We start from the raw sequence: 15,110 nt of genomic DNA, 5'->3' as shown, positions 1-15,110 counted from the left end.
GGAGAGGGGGTGGCGTGGAAAAGATTAGAGGCGGCATCATGCATGGGCACTAGCTTGGGAGCGCTGGTGACGGCACCTTGCCGATACCGCCGACGCGGTACACCACGGGCCCGGTGGTGGCGGCGACACTGAGGATCTGGGGGCAGTGGAGATGGCACAGGGGTGAGTTGGGGGGCCTCAATTTGGTCCCCAATACAGAATAATCATAGGTTGCACCGGGCAGGATAGATGGCAGATTCCTAAGCTGGCATCGGGCGGGAATTAAAAGGATGGGGGCCCTATTTATCGACAGGGCTTTTGCTAGCCTGGGGGCGCTGGAGGAGAAATTTGGGTTATCCCCCGGAAACGCTTTTAGGTACATGCAGGTGAGGGCGTTTGTGAGAAGGCAGGTAAGGGAATTTCCGCTGCTTCCCGCACGGAGGATTCAGGACAGGGTGACCTTGGATGTCTCGGTGGGAGAGGGCAAGGTCTCGCCGATCTATCAGGAGTTGCAGGAGGCGGAGGTACTGGATGAGGGCTTGTGGGCGGAGGCCCTGGGTAAGATTAACCCCTTAGCCTGATCCAGTTCAAAGTGGTTCACAGGGCACATATGACAGGGGCGAGGATGTGCAAGTTTTTTGGGGTGGAGGACAGATGCGTGAGGTGCTCGGGGACCCCAGCGAATCACGCTCATATGTTCTGGGCGTGCCCAGCGCTAGAGGTGTTCTGGAAGGGCCTCGCAAAGGCTATATCCAAAGTCCTGGACACTCGGGTAAAACCGAGCTGGGGAATAGCAATATTCGGGGTATCAGATGAGCCGGGAGTACAGGAGCCGAAAGAGGCCGGAGTTCTGGCCTTTGCGTCCTTGGTAGCCCGGAGGAGGATCCTACTACTGTGGAGGGATGTGAAACCCCCAAGCGTGGAGGCTTGGATTAATGACATGGCAGGGTTCATCAAGTTGGAGAGGATAGAGTTTGCCTTGCGAGGGTCTGTGCAGGGGTTCTCCAGGCGGTGGCAACCGTTCCTAGACTTTCTTGCGGAACGTTAGGTGGAGGTCAAGAGCAGCAGCTTGGCTTGTTTTTATTTTTATTTTTTCTCAGTTTGTTAGATAGTTTAATGTTTAGTGGGTTAAGTTGTTGGAGGGGATGGCGTAAGGCCTCTCTTTTTACTTTTCTTATGTATATTTTCTTTCCTTTTTGGAGTGTTTTGTAAAAATTTATTGAAAAACTTGAATAAACGTAATTTTTTTAAAAAGATAATATTTTACAAAGACAAAAAAAACCTCATGAGAAAATTCTCCGCCCCGCCGCGCAACATTTCTGGTTCAGCACGCCGGCGGGATGCTACATTTCGCCGGCTGGTCAACGAGGTTTCCTATTGTGGGGCAGCCCCACGCCATCGGGAAACTCCCGGGCTGCCAGCAAAACAAAGCATCCCTCCAGCGGAGAATCCAGCCCCAGGTACAGTAGATTAGATTTTATTGATGAAATATGCCATTTCTTTAAGCTTGTTATCTTCAGTTGAATGTGTTTTGTCAATTCTTCACTGGAACCCATGAGGGATTTGAAACATAAAATCAAGGAAACTAATTTGGACAGTCAGTAATTTTACCTGGGAGCCAAAAGTAAGGGTATTACTCCCACTTCAGATGTTTAGTAATTGGTTCAATGCAGCAGTGGGCAGTTATCTAAATGAGAAAACAAGGTTAATATTCAGGTGGAGCTCTTTATCAGAACCCTCGTGAGTTCTGAAGGAAGGTCCCAATAAAAATGATAAACTGTCTCACTTTCAGTTGCTAATTGAATTGTTTTGCAATTCAAGTCTGTCTTTTGCTTTTATTTTAGGTTTCCAACATTCAGCCTTTTAAATAAATATTACTAGTTGACTTAAAAACAGTAATTTTCTTTGATCAATAATTAAGAGGGAGATTGCATTAACTTTCCAAAGTTTTAAACCTTTCAGGTGAATTTTGCAATAGTCTACTCACAGACCCAGTGTGCTAAACCACTATTGCACCTATATTAGGTGATGTATGGTAGGACCTGTACTACAGGTACGACGGTAGTCCCTGTCTGCTGGCTTCGCCCAGTAGGCGGAGTATAAATATGTGTGTCCTCCGTGCGGCAGCCATTTCGCCAGCTGCTGTGGGAGGCCACACATCTTAGAGCTATAAAGCCTCAGTTGTATTCAACTCTTGTCTTTGTGCAATTGATCGTGCATCAATTTATTGCTCGAAGATTTTCAGAAGGTGGACCTCCGTATCAAGCTGGATCGCCGGCAGCTAGATCCGCAATCAAGAGACGCCAAAAAGGACTTTCAGCACTGGCTAGCTTGTTTCGAGGCGTACATCAACTCGGCGCGAAGCCCTGTTCCGGAGGCTCAGAAAATACAGATACTGTACTCGAGGTTGAGCTCCAACATCTTCCTGCTGATCCAGGACGCGCCAAACTACGCCGTTGCCATGACGCTACGCAAAGAAAATTACGCCCAGAAGACGAACACGCTCTTCGCCAGGCACGTAGTCGCCACTCGCTCTCAACTCCCTGGTGAGTCCATAGAAGACTTCTGGCGGGCCCTAATCCCACTAGTCCGGGACTGGGACTGTCAGGCCGTTACGACCACGGAACATTCAAACCTCCTTATGCGGGACGCTTTTGTTACGGGGATTGGGTCGGACCTCATGTGCCAGCGACTTCTAGAGGGGGCCATGCTCGATCTCACAGAGACAAAGAAGCTAGCGCTCTCTATGACGGTCGCCTCGCGCAATATCCAGGCCTACACCCCCAGCCGCGCGGCCCAACCCTCCTACACATCGTGGACCCCACAGACGGCCGCCCCAGCGGGGTCCTTACCCAGCCAATACGCCTGCGCCATGCACCAGCCAGCAAACCCCGAGGGTCCCCGATGTTAGTCTTGTGGCCAGCAGAAACACCCCCGCCAACGCTGCCCGGCCCACGCTGCCCTTTGTAAGGCTTGCGGTAAGCAGGGGCACTTCGCCGCGGTGTGCCAGGCCCGCCCAGTCGCCGCAATCGGCCCCACCCCCCTCGTTTATGGACAATGGGCGCTGCCATCTTCTCCCCCTCAGACCACGCGCGGCCAGTGGGCGCCGCCATCTTCCCCTCCGCGCAACATGTGCGGCCCATGGGCGCTGCCATCTTTTCCAACCCCCTTCACGTGCGGCCCATGGGCGCTGCCAATTTGTTCTCCCCAAGATCTTCAGGCGCCGCCATCTTGTCTCCCCAACGGCACACGGGCACCACCATCGTTCCCGGACCCGTTCCCCCCGGGCACCCCATCATCCGACACCAGCGACGACCAACCACGACTCGCCTCAGTGACCATCGACCAGTCTCGTCCGCACAACCTGGCCACCGCATTGACCAGCGTTAAAATCGGCGGACACGTGACCTCTTGCCTGCTGGACTCCGGGAGCACCGAACGTTTCATCCACCCGGATACGGTAAGGCGCTGCTCCCTCCCAGTACACCCAACCAATCAAAGAATCTCCCTGGCCTCCAGATCCCATTCCGTGGTGATCCGGGTGTACTGTACTGTCACACTCACGGTCCAGGGCGTAGAATTCAGCCGCTTCCGCCTCTACGTCCTCCATAATCTATGCACTGCCCTACTACTCGGCCTGGACTTCCAGTGTAATCTCCAGAGCCTAACCCTGAAATTCAGCGGACCCCTACCACCCCTTACTGTGTGCGGCCTCACGACCCTAAAGGTCGATCCACCTTCCCTCTTCGCAAATCTAACCCCGGATTGCAAACCAGTCGCCACCAGGAGCAGATGGTACAGCACCCAGGACAGGACCTTCATCAGATCCGAGGTCCAGCGGCTGCTGCAGGAAGGCATCATCGAGGCCAGCAACAGCCCCTGGAGAGCCCAAGTGGTAGTAGTTAAAACTGGGGAGAAACACAGAGGTCGTGGACTACAGCCAGACCATCAATTGGTACACGCAGCTCGGCGCGTACCCCCTCCCACGCATATCTGATATGGTCAATCAGATTGCACAGTACCGGGACTGCTCAACGGTAGACCTCAAATCCGCCTACCACCAGCTCCCCATCTGTAGAGCGGACCGTCCATACACTGCCTTCGAGGCACACGGTCGCCTCTATCACTTCCTCAGGGTTCCCTTCGGGGTCACCAACGGGGTCTCGGTCTTCCAAAGGGAGATGGACCGAATGGTCGACCGGTACGCTTTGTGGGCCACCTTTTCATACCTAGACAATGTCACCATCTGCGGCCATGATCAGCAGGACCACGATGCCAACCTTGCCAAATTTCTCCACACCGCCACTCTCCTAAACCTCACCTACAACAAGGAGAAGTGCGTGTTCAGCATGAACTGCTTAGCAATCCTCGACTATGTGGTCCAGAATGGAGTTCTGGGGCCCGATCCCGACCGCATGCGCCCCCTCATGGAGGTCCCCCTGCCCCATTGCCCCAAGGCCCTCAAACACTGCCTGGGGTTCTTTTCATACCAAGCCCAGTGGGTCCCAAACTATGCGGACAAAGCCCGCCCACGCATATAGTCCACTCTTTTTCCCCTGACAGCCGAAGCTCAACAGGCCTTCGCCCGTATCAGAGCCGATATTGCCAAGGCCGGGATGCATGCAGTAGACGAGACGCTGCCCTTTCAAGTGGAGAGTGACGCATCAGACCTCGCCCTAGCTGCCACGCTCAGTCAGGCAGGCAGGCCCGTGGCATTCTTTTCCCACACCCTTCATGCCTCAGAAATTCGGCACTCATCCTTCGAAAAAAAGGCCCAAGCTATCATTGAAGCTGTGCGGCATTGGAGGCATTACCTGGCCGGCAGGAGATTCACTCTCCTCACTGACCAACAGTCGGTAGCCTTCATGTTCAATAACACACAGCGGGGCAAGATCAAGAATGATAAGATCTTGAGGTGGAGGATCGAACTCTCCACCTACAATTATGAGATTTTGTATCACCCCGGCAAGCTCAACGAGCCCCCAGATGCCCTATCCTGAGGTACATGTGCCAGCGCACAAGTAGACCGACTACGGGCCCTGCACGACAGCCTTTGTCACCCGGGAGTCACCCGGTTGTACCATTTTATAAAGGCCCTACTCCGTCAAGGAAGTACCGACAATCATCAGGGACTGCCAGGTCTGTGCGGAGTGCAAGCCACACTTCTACCAGCCGGACCGTGCGTGCCTGGTGAAGGCCTCCCTTCCCTTTGAGCGCCTCAACGTGGGTTTCAAAGGGCCCCTCCCCTCTACCGACCGTAACACGTATTTCCTCAGTGTGGTCGATGAGTACTCCAGATTCCCCTTCGCCATCCCATGCCCCGATATGACGTCTGCCACCGTCATCAAAGCCCTCAAACCAATCTTCGCTCTGTTCGGTTTCCCCGCCTACACCCACAGTGACAGGGGATCCTCATTTATCAGTGATGAGCTGCATCAGTTCCTGCTCAGCAGGGGTATCGTCTCCAGCAGGACGACAAGCTATAACCCCCGGGGAAACGGACAGGTAGAGAGGGAGAACGGGACGGTATGGAGGGCCGTCCAGCTGGCCCTACGGTCCAGGAACCTCACGGCTTCCCGAATGCACTACACTCCATTCGGTCACTATTGTGCACTGCCACTAACAACACACCCCATGAACGTCTCTTTGCCTTCCCCAGGAAGTCCACATCCGGTGTGTCGCTCCCGACATGGCTCGCAGCCCCAGGACCCGTCCTTCTCCGTAGGCACGTCCAAATCCACAAGGCGGTGGAGAGGGTGTAGTTGCTCTATGCGAACCCCCAGTATGCCTACGGGCATATCCCGATGGCCGCCAGGATACTGTCTCCCTCAGGAACCTGGCACCAGCAGGTTCCCCACACACACACACACCCCTCCGGTCCGGCACCACCCTCCCCTCCCCCGGCGCTCCCAGCAGCAACCCCTGCAGGACCATCCATCCTCCCCCTGCTCACGCCCGAGAATGAAGAGGATTTCGGCATGCTACCGGAGTCACCAAAGACCAGACCAGCATCGGCATCGCCGCCACCACTGCGTCGCTCCCAGCGGCATATCAAGGCCCCAGACCAGTTGAATCTCTAACTGGTCCACTGGACTTCAAAAGACATTTTTTTTTCTCACAAAAATTGTACATGTAATATCCAGTTGTTGTATATAATTCTCCACCACAACCACCAGACTGAATTTTAACAGGGGGTGAATGTGGTAAACCACTGTTGCACCTATATTAGGTGATGTATGGTAGGACCTGTACCACAGGTACGACGGTAGTCCCTGCCTGCTGACTCCGCCCAGTAGGCGGAGTATAAATATGTGTGTCCTCCGGGCGGCAGCCATTTCTCCAGCTGCTGTAGGAGGCCACACATCTTAGAGCAATAAAGCCTCAGTTGTATTCAACTCTCGTCTTTGTGCAATTGATCATGCATCACCCAGCCTGGAGTCTGCCTCGCAATTACTCAAGGCAGTCGAATATGTTTTGTCAATTCTCCACTGATGCCCTGAAGGAAGAATCTTCTTAATTTTAGGCAATCCAATGTAAATTGATCCCAAGTTGAAATCAGTAATCCTTTTCAATTGTTCATTCTTTCAGCATTTATCACATATTTGAAGCAGACACTACTGGGATTTCCTGCACTGGTCCTTCAGAATGTCAATCGTAAATCAGGCACTTAAAGGCCACCTCAGTATATTGACCTCTGATAGACTTTCAGCAGCTTCTGTTTGCCTCTGTGAGAACCAATCATGGTGCACATTGGACACTGGGGCCTGGATTCTCTGATTTGAAGACTAAGTGCTGATGCTGACGTGGGAACAGTGCCGTTTTACACCCGAAAAAATGGTGCAAAAACTGCACCCATCCTCTGTCTGGTGGAGGGCTAGCAGGCAGCCAGCATAAAGCCCCCGGCTTTAGCTGCGGATATGGCCAGGGAATTGCCGGGTCCGTGGCCACGTATGATCACGGTGGTGGCCTGCAGCGGTCACGCCGTGCAACATGGCGCCGGCCATGCGCGGACCCTGCCTGTCAAAAACTGCCCCCCTTTGACCAGGTTCGCCGCCCCCGGACCATCCCCCACCAGTGCCCCCAGCCCCTGCCAAAGCCCCCCCTGCACACAGAACGGCTCCCACCCAACTCAGTCCGCAGCCGCCACGCCGGGTTCACGAAAGAAAATAGAATAACTGACCCATGCCGCCGGGAACTCGCCCCATCGGGGGCGGAGCAACAGGGGAGGGCCTCAGGTATCGCCCTGAGGGCATCCATACGGAGTGCGGCGTATTATGCGAGTACGACATTTTGGAGGGGGCGGAGAATCGCAAAAGAGAACCGCCCCCGATTTTGCCGCAAACGGGGATTCTTCGGCAGATGGCCGAACGCAATTTCGGCGTCGGAGACCGGAGAATCCCACCCTGGATATTTAAATTCATGTTTTTGTATACTAATACCGTTTTCAGAGGCTAGATTCACAGTATAAAAGTGATCCCCTACAGTGCAGACGTTGTTTGCACTGAGTGCTGAATTTGGTGCATTTGAGTGCTATAGTGAGAGTTTGGTGACTGAGGGAGTGCTGAATTTGGTGCATTTGAGTGCTATAGTGAGAGTTTGGTGACTGAGGGAGTTAGGTGAGGAGGGAGTAAGGTGCTCCTTTCATTTTGTTTCTTATATTTCTGCAAAGAGTGAGGAGAGCCAGGGGTTTACAGAGAGTGCAGCTGACTGGGAGCAGAGTCAGAGGGCGGAGATCCAGTTGGTCCACAGGGCAGCTATATTCTGTAAGGTAAGAGGGGATGGAGGCTAGGCCAGTTGCATGCTCCTCCTGTCGGATGTGGGTGGTGAGGGATACCACCGGTGACTATACCTGCGGGAAGTGCACCCAACTCCAGCTCCTCAAAGACCATGTTAGGGAACTGGGGCTGAAGCTGGATGAACTTCGCATCATCCGGGAGGCAGAGGGGGTGATAGAGAAAGTTACAGGGAGATAACCACACCCAAGGTACAGGACAAGAAGAGTCAGGGGGGAAAAAACAAACAGGCAGACAGGGCAGGGATCTCTCGTGGCCGTTCCCCTTCAAAACAAGTATACCACTTTGGATGCTGTTTGGGGGGATGACCTACCGAGGGAAGGCCCTAGCGGCCAGGTCTCTGGCACTGAGTCTGGCTCTGGGGCTCAGAAGGGAAGGGGGAGAATAGAAAAGCAATAGTTGTAGGAGATTCAATGATTAGGGGAATAGATAGGAGATTCTGTGGTCGCGAGCGAGACTCCCGGAAGGTATGTTGCCTCCCGGGTGCCAGGGCCAGGGATGTCTCGGATTGTGTCTTCAGGATCCTTAAGGGGGAGGGGGAGCAGCCAGAAGTCGTGGTGCACATTGGTACCAACGACGTAGGTAGGAAAAGGGGTGTGGAGGTAATAAATGAGTTTAGGGAGTTAGGCTGGAAGTTAAAAGCCAGGACAGACAGAGTTGTCATCTCTGATTTGTTGCCGGTGCCACGTGATAGCGAGGCTAGGAATAGGGAGAGAGTGCAGCTGAACATGTGGCTGCAGGAATGGTGTAAGAGGGAGGGCTTAAGGTATTTGGATAATTGGAGCGCATTCTGGGGAAGGTGGGACCTGTACAAGCAGGACGGGTTGCATCTGAACCAGAGGGGCACCAATATACTGGGAGGGAGATTTTCTAGTACTCTTCGGAAGGGTTTAAACTAATTTGGCAGGGGAATGGAAACCGGATTTTAGTCCAGCAACTAAGGTAGCTGATATTCAGGACGCCAAAGCGTGTAATGAGGCAGTGGGGAAGGGAACACTGACAAAGGAGAGTACTTGCAGGCACAGAGATGGGTTGAAGTGTGTATACTTCAACGCAAGAAGCATCAGGAATAAGGTGGGTGAACTTAAGGCATGGATCGGTACTTGGGACTACGATGTGGTGGCCATCACGGAAACTTGGATAGAAGAGGGGCAGAAATGGTTGTTGGAGGTCCCTGGTTATAGATGTTTCAATAAGATTAGGGAGGGTGGTCAAAGAGGTGGGGGGGGGGGGGGTGGCATTGTTAATTAGAGATAGTATAACAGCTGCAGAAAGGCAGTTCGAGGAGTATCTGCCTACTGAGGTAGTATGGGTTGAAGTCAGAAATAGGAAAGGAGCAGTCACCTTGTTAGGAGTTTTCTTTAGGCCCCCCAATAGTAGCAGAGATGTGGAGGAACAGATTGGGAAACAGATTTTGGAAAGGTGCAGAAGTCACAGGGTAGTAGTCATGGGTGACTTTAACTTCCCAAACATTGAGTGGAAACTCTTTAGATCAAATAGTTTGGATGGGGTGGTGTTTGTGCAGTGTGTCCAGGAAGCTTTTCTAACACAGTATGTACATTGTCCGACCAGAGGAGGGGCAATATTGGATTTAGTACTTGGTAATGAACCAGGGCAAGTGATAGATTTGTTAGTGGGGGAGCATTTTGGAAATAGTGACCACAATTCTGTGACTTTCACTTTAGTAATGGAGAGGGATAGGTGTGTGCAACAGGGCAAGGTTTACAATTGGGGGAAGGGTAAATACGATGTTGTCAGACAAGAATTGAAGTGCATAAGTTGGGAACATAGGCTGTCAGGGAAGGACACAAGTGAAATGTGGAACTTGTTCAAGGAACAGGTAATACGTGTCCTTGATATGTATGTCCCTGTCAGGCAGGGAAGAGATGATCGAGTGAGGGAACCATGGTTGACAAGAGAGGTTGAATGTCTTATTAAGAGGAAAAAGGAGACTTATGTAAGGCTGAGGAAACAAGGTTCAGACAGGGCGTTGGAGGGATACAAGATAGCCAGGAGGGAACTGAAGAAAGGGATTAGGAGAGCTAAGAGAGGGCATGAACAATCTTTGGCGGGTAGGATCAAGGAAAACCCCAAGGTCTTTTACACATATGTGAGAAATATGAGAATGATTAGAGCTAGGGTAGGTCCGATCAAGGGCAGTAGCGGGAGATTGTGTATTGAGTCTGAAGAGATAGGTGAGGTCTTGAACGAGTACATTTCTTCTGTATTTACAAATGAGAGGGGCCATATTGTTGGAGAGGACAGTGTGAAACAGACTGGTAAGCTCGAGGAAATACTTGTTAGGAAGGAAGATGTGTTGGGCATTTTGAAAAACTTGAGGATAGACAAGTCCCCCGGGCCTGACAGGATATATCCAAGGATTCTATGGGAAGCAAGAGATGAAATTGCAGAGCCGTTGGCAATGATCTTTTCGTCCTCACTGTCAACAGGGGTGGTACCATGGGATTGGAGAGTGGCGAATGTCGTGCCCCTGTTCAAAAAAGGGAATAGGGATAACCCTGGGAATTACAGGCCAGTTAGTCTTACTTCGGTGGTAGGCAAAGTCATGGAAAGGGTACTGAAGGATAGGATTACTGAGCATCTGGAAAGACACTGCTTGATTAGGGATAGTCAGCACGGATTTGTGAGGGGTAGGTCTTGCCTTACAAGTCTTATTGAATTCTTTGAAGAGGTGACCAAGCATGTGGATGAAGGTAAAGCAGTGGATGTAGTGTACATGGATTTTAGTAAGGCATTTGATAAGGTTCCCCATGGTAGGCTTCAGCAGAAAGTAAAGAGGCATGGGATAGTGGGAAATTTGGCCAGTTGGATAACGAACTGGCTAACCGATAGAAGTCAGAGAGTGGTGGTGGATGGCAAATATTCAGCCTGGATCCCAGTTACCAGTGGCGTACCGCAGGGATCAGTTCTGGGTCCTCTGCTGTTTGTGATTTTCATTAATGACTTGGATGAGGGAGTTGAAGGGTGGGTCAGTAAATTTGCAGACGATACGAAGATTGGTGGAGTTGTGGGTAGTGAGGAGGGCTGTTGTCGGCTGCAAAGAGACATAGATAGGATGCAGAGCTGGGCTGAGAAGTGGCAGATGGAGTTTAACACTGAAAAGTGTGAGGTTGTCCATTTTGGAAGGACAAATATGAATGCAGAATACAGGGTTAACGGTAGAGTTCTTGGCAATGTGGAGGAGCAGAGAGATCTTGGGGTCACTGTTCATACATCTTTGAAAGTTGCCACTCAAGTGGATAGAGCTGTGAAGAAGGCCTATGGTATGCTAGCATTCATTAACAGAGGGATTGAATTTAAGAGCCGTGAGGTGATGATGCAGCTGTACAAAGCTTTGGAAAGGCCACATTTGGAGTATTGTGTACAGTTCTGGTCACCTCATTTTAGGAAGGATGTGGAAGCTTTGGAAAAGGTGCAAAGGAGATTTACCAGGATGTTGCCTGGAATGGAGAGTGGGTCTTACTAGGAAAGGTTGAGGGTGCTCGGCCTTTTCTCATTAGAACGGAGAGGGATGAGGGGGCGACTTTATAGAGGTTTATAAGATGATCAGGGGAATAGATAGAGTAGACAGTCAGAGACTTTTTCCCCGGGTGGAACAAGCCATTACAAGGGGACATAAATTTAAGGTGAATGGTGGAAGATATAGGGGGGATGTCAGAGGTAGGTTCTTTACCCAAAGAGTAGTGGGGCATGGAATGCACTGCCTGTGGAAGTAGTTGAGTTGGAAACATTAGGGACCTTCAAGCAGCTATTGGATAGGTACATGGATTACGGTAAAATGATATAGTGTAGATTTATTTGTTCCTAAGGGCAGCACGGTAGCATTGTGGATAGCACAATTGCTTCACCGCTCCAGGGTCCCAGGTTCGATTCCGGCTTGGGTCACTGTCTGTGCAGAGTCTGCACATCCTCCCCGTGTCTGCGTGGGTTTCCTCCGGGTGCTCCGGTTTCCTCCCACAGTCCAAAGATGTGCAGGTTAGGTGGATTGGCCATGCTAAATTGCCCCTTAGTGTCCAAAAGGTTAGGTGTGGTTACTGGGTTATGGGTTTAGGGTGGGGGAGGGGGTTTGGTAGTCTGCTCTTTCAGAGAGTTGATGGGCAGAATGGCCTCCTTCTGCACTGTAGGGATTCAATGAATTCTTTTCACTAATGTAAAGACCTCGATCAGGTTAGCGCTCAGCATTCTCTCTTCTTGAGAAAACAGCCCCAACATATTCAATCTTTCCTGATAAGCATATCCTCTTGGTTCTTTCACTATCTGCTGTACTGACCGAGCATGACTCAGGGTTAACAATGACCTTATATAAGAGTATACTTACTATACACTGGACCTTGCAAATGATGAAGGAAAATGTTTAGCACTGAAAACCTTCTGATTTCGTTTATTTACAATTGTATTATTTAATGAAGTGGAAATGAAGGGGATGATTCCAAATTCTGGCATTCCCAGTGAAGATTGACTGTCACCTGGGCATATCTTGGGACATTGCGGATATGCATCCTACCATTTTCCATCTTCTTCCAGAATTTCCTGAGACATTTTCTCTGTGAGTGCTATTAACACTGGGAACAACCAATTTCAAAATCACTACCACCGGCACACATCTTACAGCAGGAATTTGCGGTATAGGCAATGAAGATATGTATTCAAAATGCTATTTGTCCCAATTCATTTGAGTCATTCTTAAAATGGCAAATTCATTAGTTGTCATGTATTAACCTCTGTTTACATTAGCAACTTGCATTCAGAGAGAAGGTTTGAGATATTCAATTTCCCAAGGCCCTTCCCAAGTGTAATTGGACAAGAAGGAGAGGTGATCAAAACTTTGGTGAAAGAGATAAGGTTATCTCAAGAAGTGTCTTAAGTGAGACAGGTGGGACGTTCAGAGGGTGGATTCCAGAGCACAAGGCCTGGACAACTGAAAGCCCAGAAACAAATGGTGTGGGTGAAGGAGATGGACGAATACGAAGTTCTCAAAGGTCGGGTAGGCTGGAAAAAGTTATAGAGATTTTTTTCAAAAGCAACGAAATCTTAGAGGAATTTAGTGAGAGTGATGAGGGGCTATTTTGAGCTGTAGCCAATTGTGAATGAGTGAACATAGGGCTGACAGGTGAATGGAATTTAACGTCGAGTTAGGAAGTGTTATGTATCAGGGTAACACCTTTAGTTGGATTAATGTTGTGTGTTATGCAATGATGTCATCGGAGCATTTCACGAGCTTTTGCAGAGTTCACCATTGTACCCTGTTTGAGCAGAATCTTGTGAATGCACTGTGTTATACGAACTCGCGTGTGCCATTTCTGACTCTTTCTCTTTGCGGCCACAACATAGAATATAACAAAAGAGAACCTGGCGACAAGATCTGGGCCGTAAACAAATTAACAGGAGAAAAACAACTTTCAATGACAATTTTGTGTGCCTCAAGAGGAAACGTTGATGGAGATCCAGGTCCATAGGCCATCGGGAGCGAGGTCAAGACAAATATCTTCGACTTCCAAGGCAAGATCATCGTTGAGGCAGTTAGAAACAACTGTGAAGTAAATACTTGGACAGCACACAGTTTGTAGTGGGGCATCAGCAAATCATCCAGTTGATTGCAGCAGTTGCTCATGCAAAGTAAAAGGGTTTTCAAAAAGAAAAAAAGATATCGGACAACTGCAAATTACTGAGGGAATATTTCAAACGGTGGATCAATGTTTTCAGTACAATTACCATTGTAGTGGGTAGAGCTCACTGAAACGGGCTGCGGGAACGCAAACCGATAGAGCAGCTGACTCTGCCCCTGCACTGCCCGGGAATCGATAGCGGGTCACTGAAACAGCTAGTCTGCTTGTGCACTGCCGGTTTGTCTGCTTTAAACAGGGAGAAAATAAACAGCAGCGAAGACTGGCTGAAGGCTGAGTAGACCAGATCAGAGAGCTGCAATCCAAAAATGGCGGGAAGAAAAGGCTTCATGGACGCGTTTAATGAGGAGGATGAGACATGGAACTCTTATGAGGAAAGGTTCCAGTTGTTCCTCCAACCCAATCAGACACCAGCAGACCTGCGTACTGCGACCAATCTCAGCTCAGTTGGGATGAAAACATTCATGTTACTACAGGATTCAGTACACCCAGCTAAACCTGGAGACAAGTCATTTGATGAGTTAATGACTATCTTGCAAGAACATCTCTCTCCCCGTCCACTATTAATAGCTGAAAGATTCCACTGTCACCCTAAAATCTGCTATAGAAATCACAACATCTATGGAACTTGCTGCAAGAGAAGCTTTGCTGATTGGCGTTCAAGCTAAAGTCCATATGCTGACTTTCTTCTGTGAGAAGCAGCTCCACCAAGATGCTACCTTGTCATAGCTGCATCAAGTGGGACATATGGCTGGAGATTGTTGGAGCAAGGAGAACAAATGCAAAGATTGTGGTAAACCTGGTCATGTTGGTCACGCCAACCTTCATCAGCAGAAATGAAGAGTACCAAGAAAAATACTGCAAGGTCTACAGAGCGGGTTTGCCAGTTAAAATATCCAAGTGAAGATTGACCGAGTACCAAAGTATCAAGTGAACTTAAGAAATTTAAGTTCGGCATTCTAGCAGTACAAGGAGACCAGCAACGATTTTGGGTCAACTCAAAACTAATGGGGAACACTATTAGGATTGAAGTGGATACGGGCGCTGCAGGATGACTTATATCTGAAACGATATACCATCAGAAATTGAAAAATCTGCCATTACAACTATCTGATGTGGTCTTGAGGACATATACCAAGGAGGTTGTGCTGTTGAACGGCTTTATCAAGGTGTCTATGGAGGTTAATAAGCAGAAAGTGTTTGGGAGAGCCTGGTTAAGGAGGGTTAAGCTATAATGGGCCATTGTGAACCAACTTGTTGATTCTACAAACGATCATCAACCATTTCTGACGAAGTATGCAAAGATATTCGAGAAGCCACTTGTATCCACGACAGGGATCGAAGTGAAACTCAAGATAAAAGCAAACTAAGTGTTTGAAAGAACATAATAATAATAATCACTTATTGTCACAAGTAGGCTTCAATGAAGTTACTGTGAAAAGCCCCTAGATTCCACATTCAGGCCTCTGTTCGGAGAGGACGGTACGGGAATTGAACCCTCGCTGCTGGCATTGTTCTGCATTACAAGCCAGCTGTTTAGCCTACTGTGCTAAACCAGCCCCTACGCTATTCGACCTAAAGTGGAAGGGAAGGATCATTTTATCTGACATGAACAACTCACTTCAGACAAATCATCTGGGTGAAAGGGCAGTGGATCCTCACCTGTCTGGCACAGGCCAACCTCGCTGTTGGT

The sequence above is a fragment of the Scyliorhinus torazame genome, chromosome 1, assembly GCF_047496885.1.
Source record: "Scyliorhinus torazame isolate Kashiwa2021f chromosome 1, sScyTor2.1, whole genome shotgun sequence".
In the NCBI taxonomy this organism is placed as follows: Eukaryota; Metazoa; Chordata; class Chondrichthyes; order Carcharhiniformes; family Scyliorhinidae; genus Scyliorhinus; species Scyliorhinus torazame.
This window is presented reverse-complemented; position numbering follows the sequence as displayed.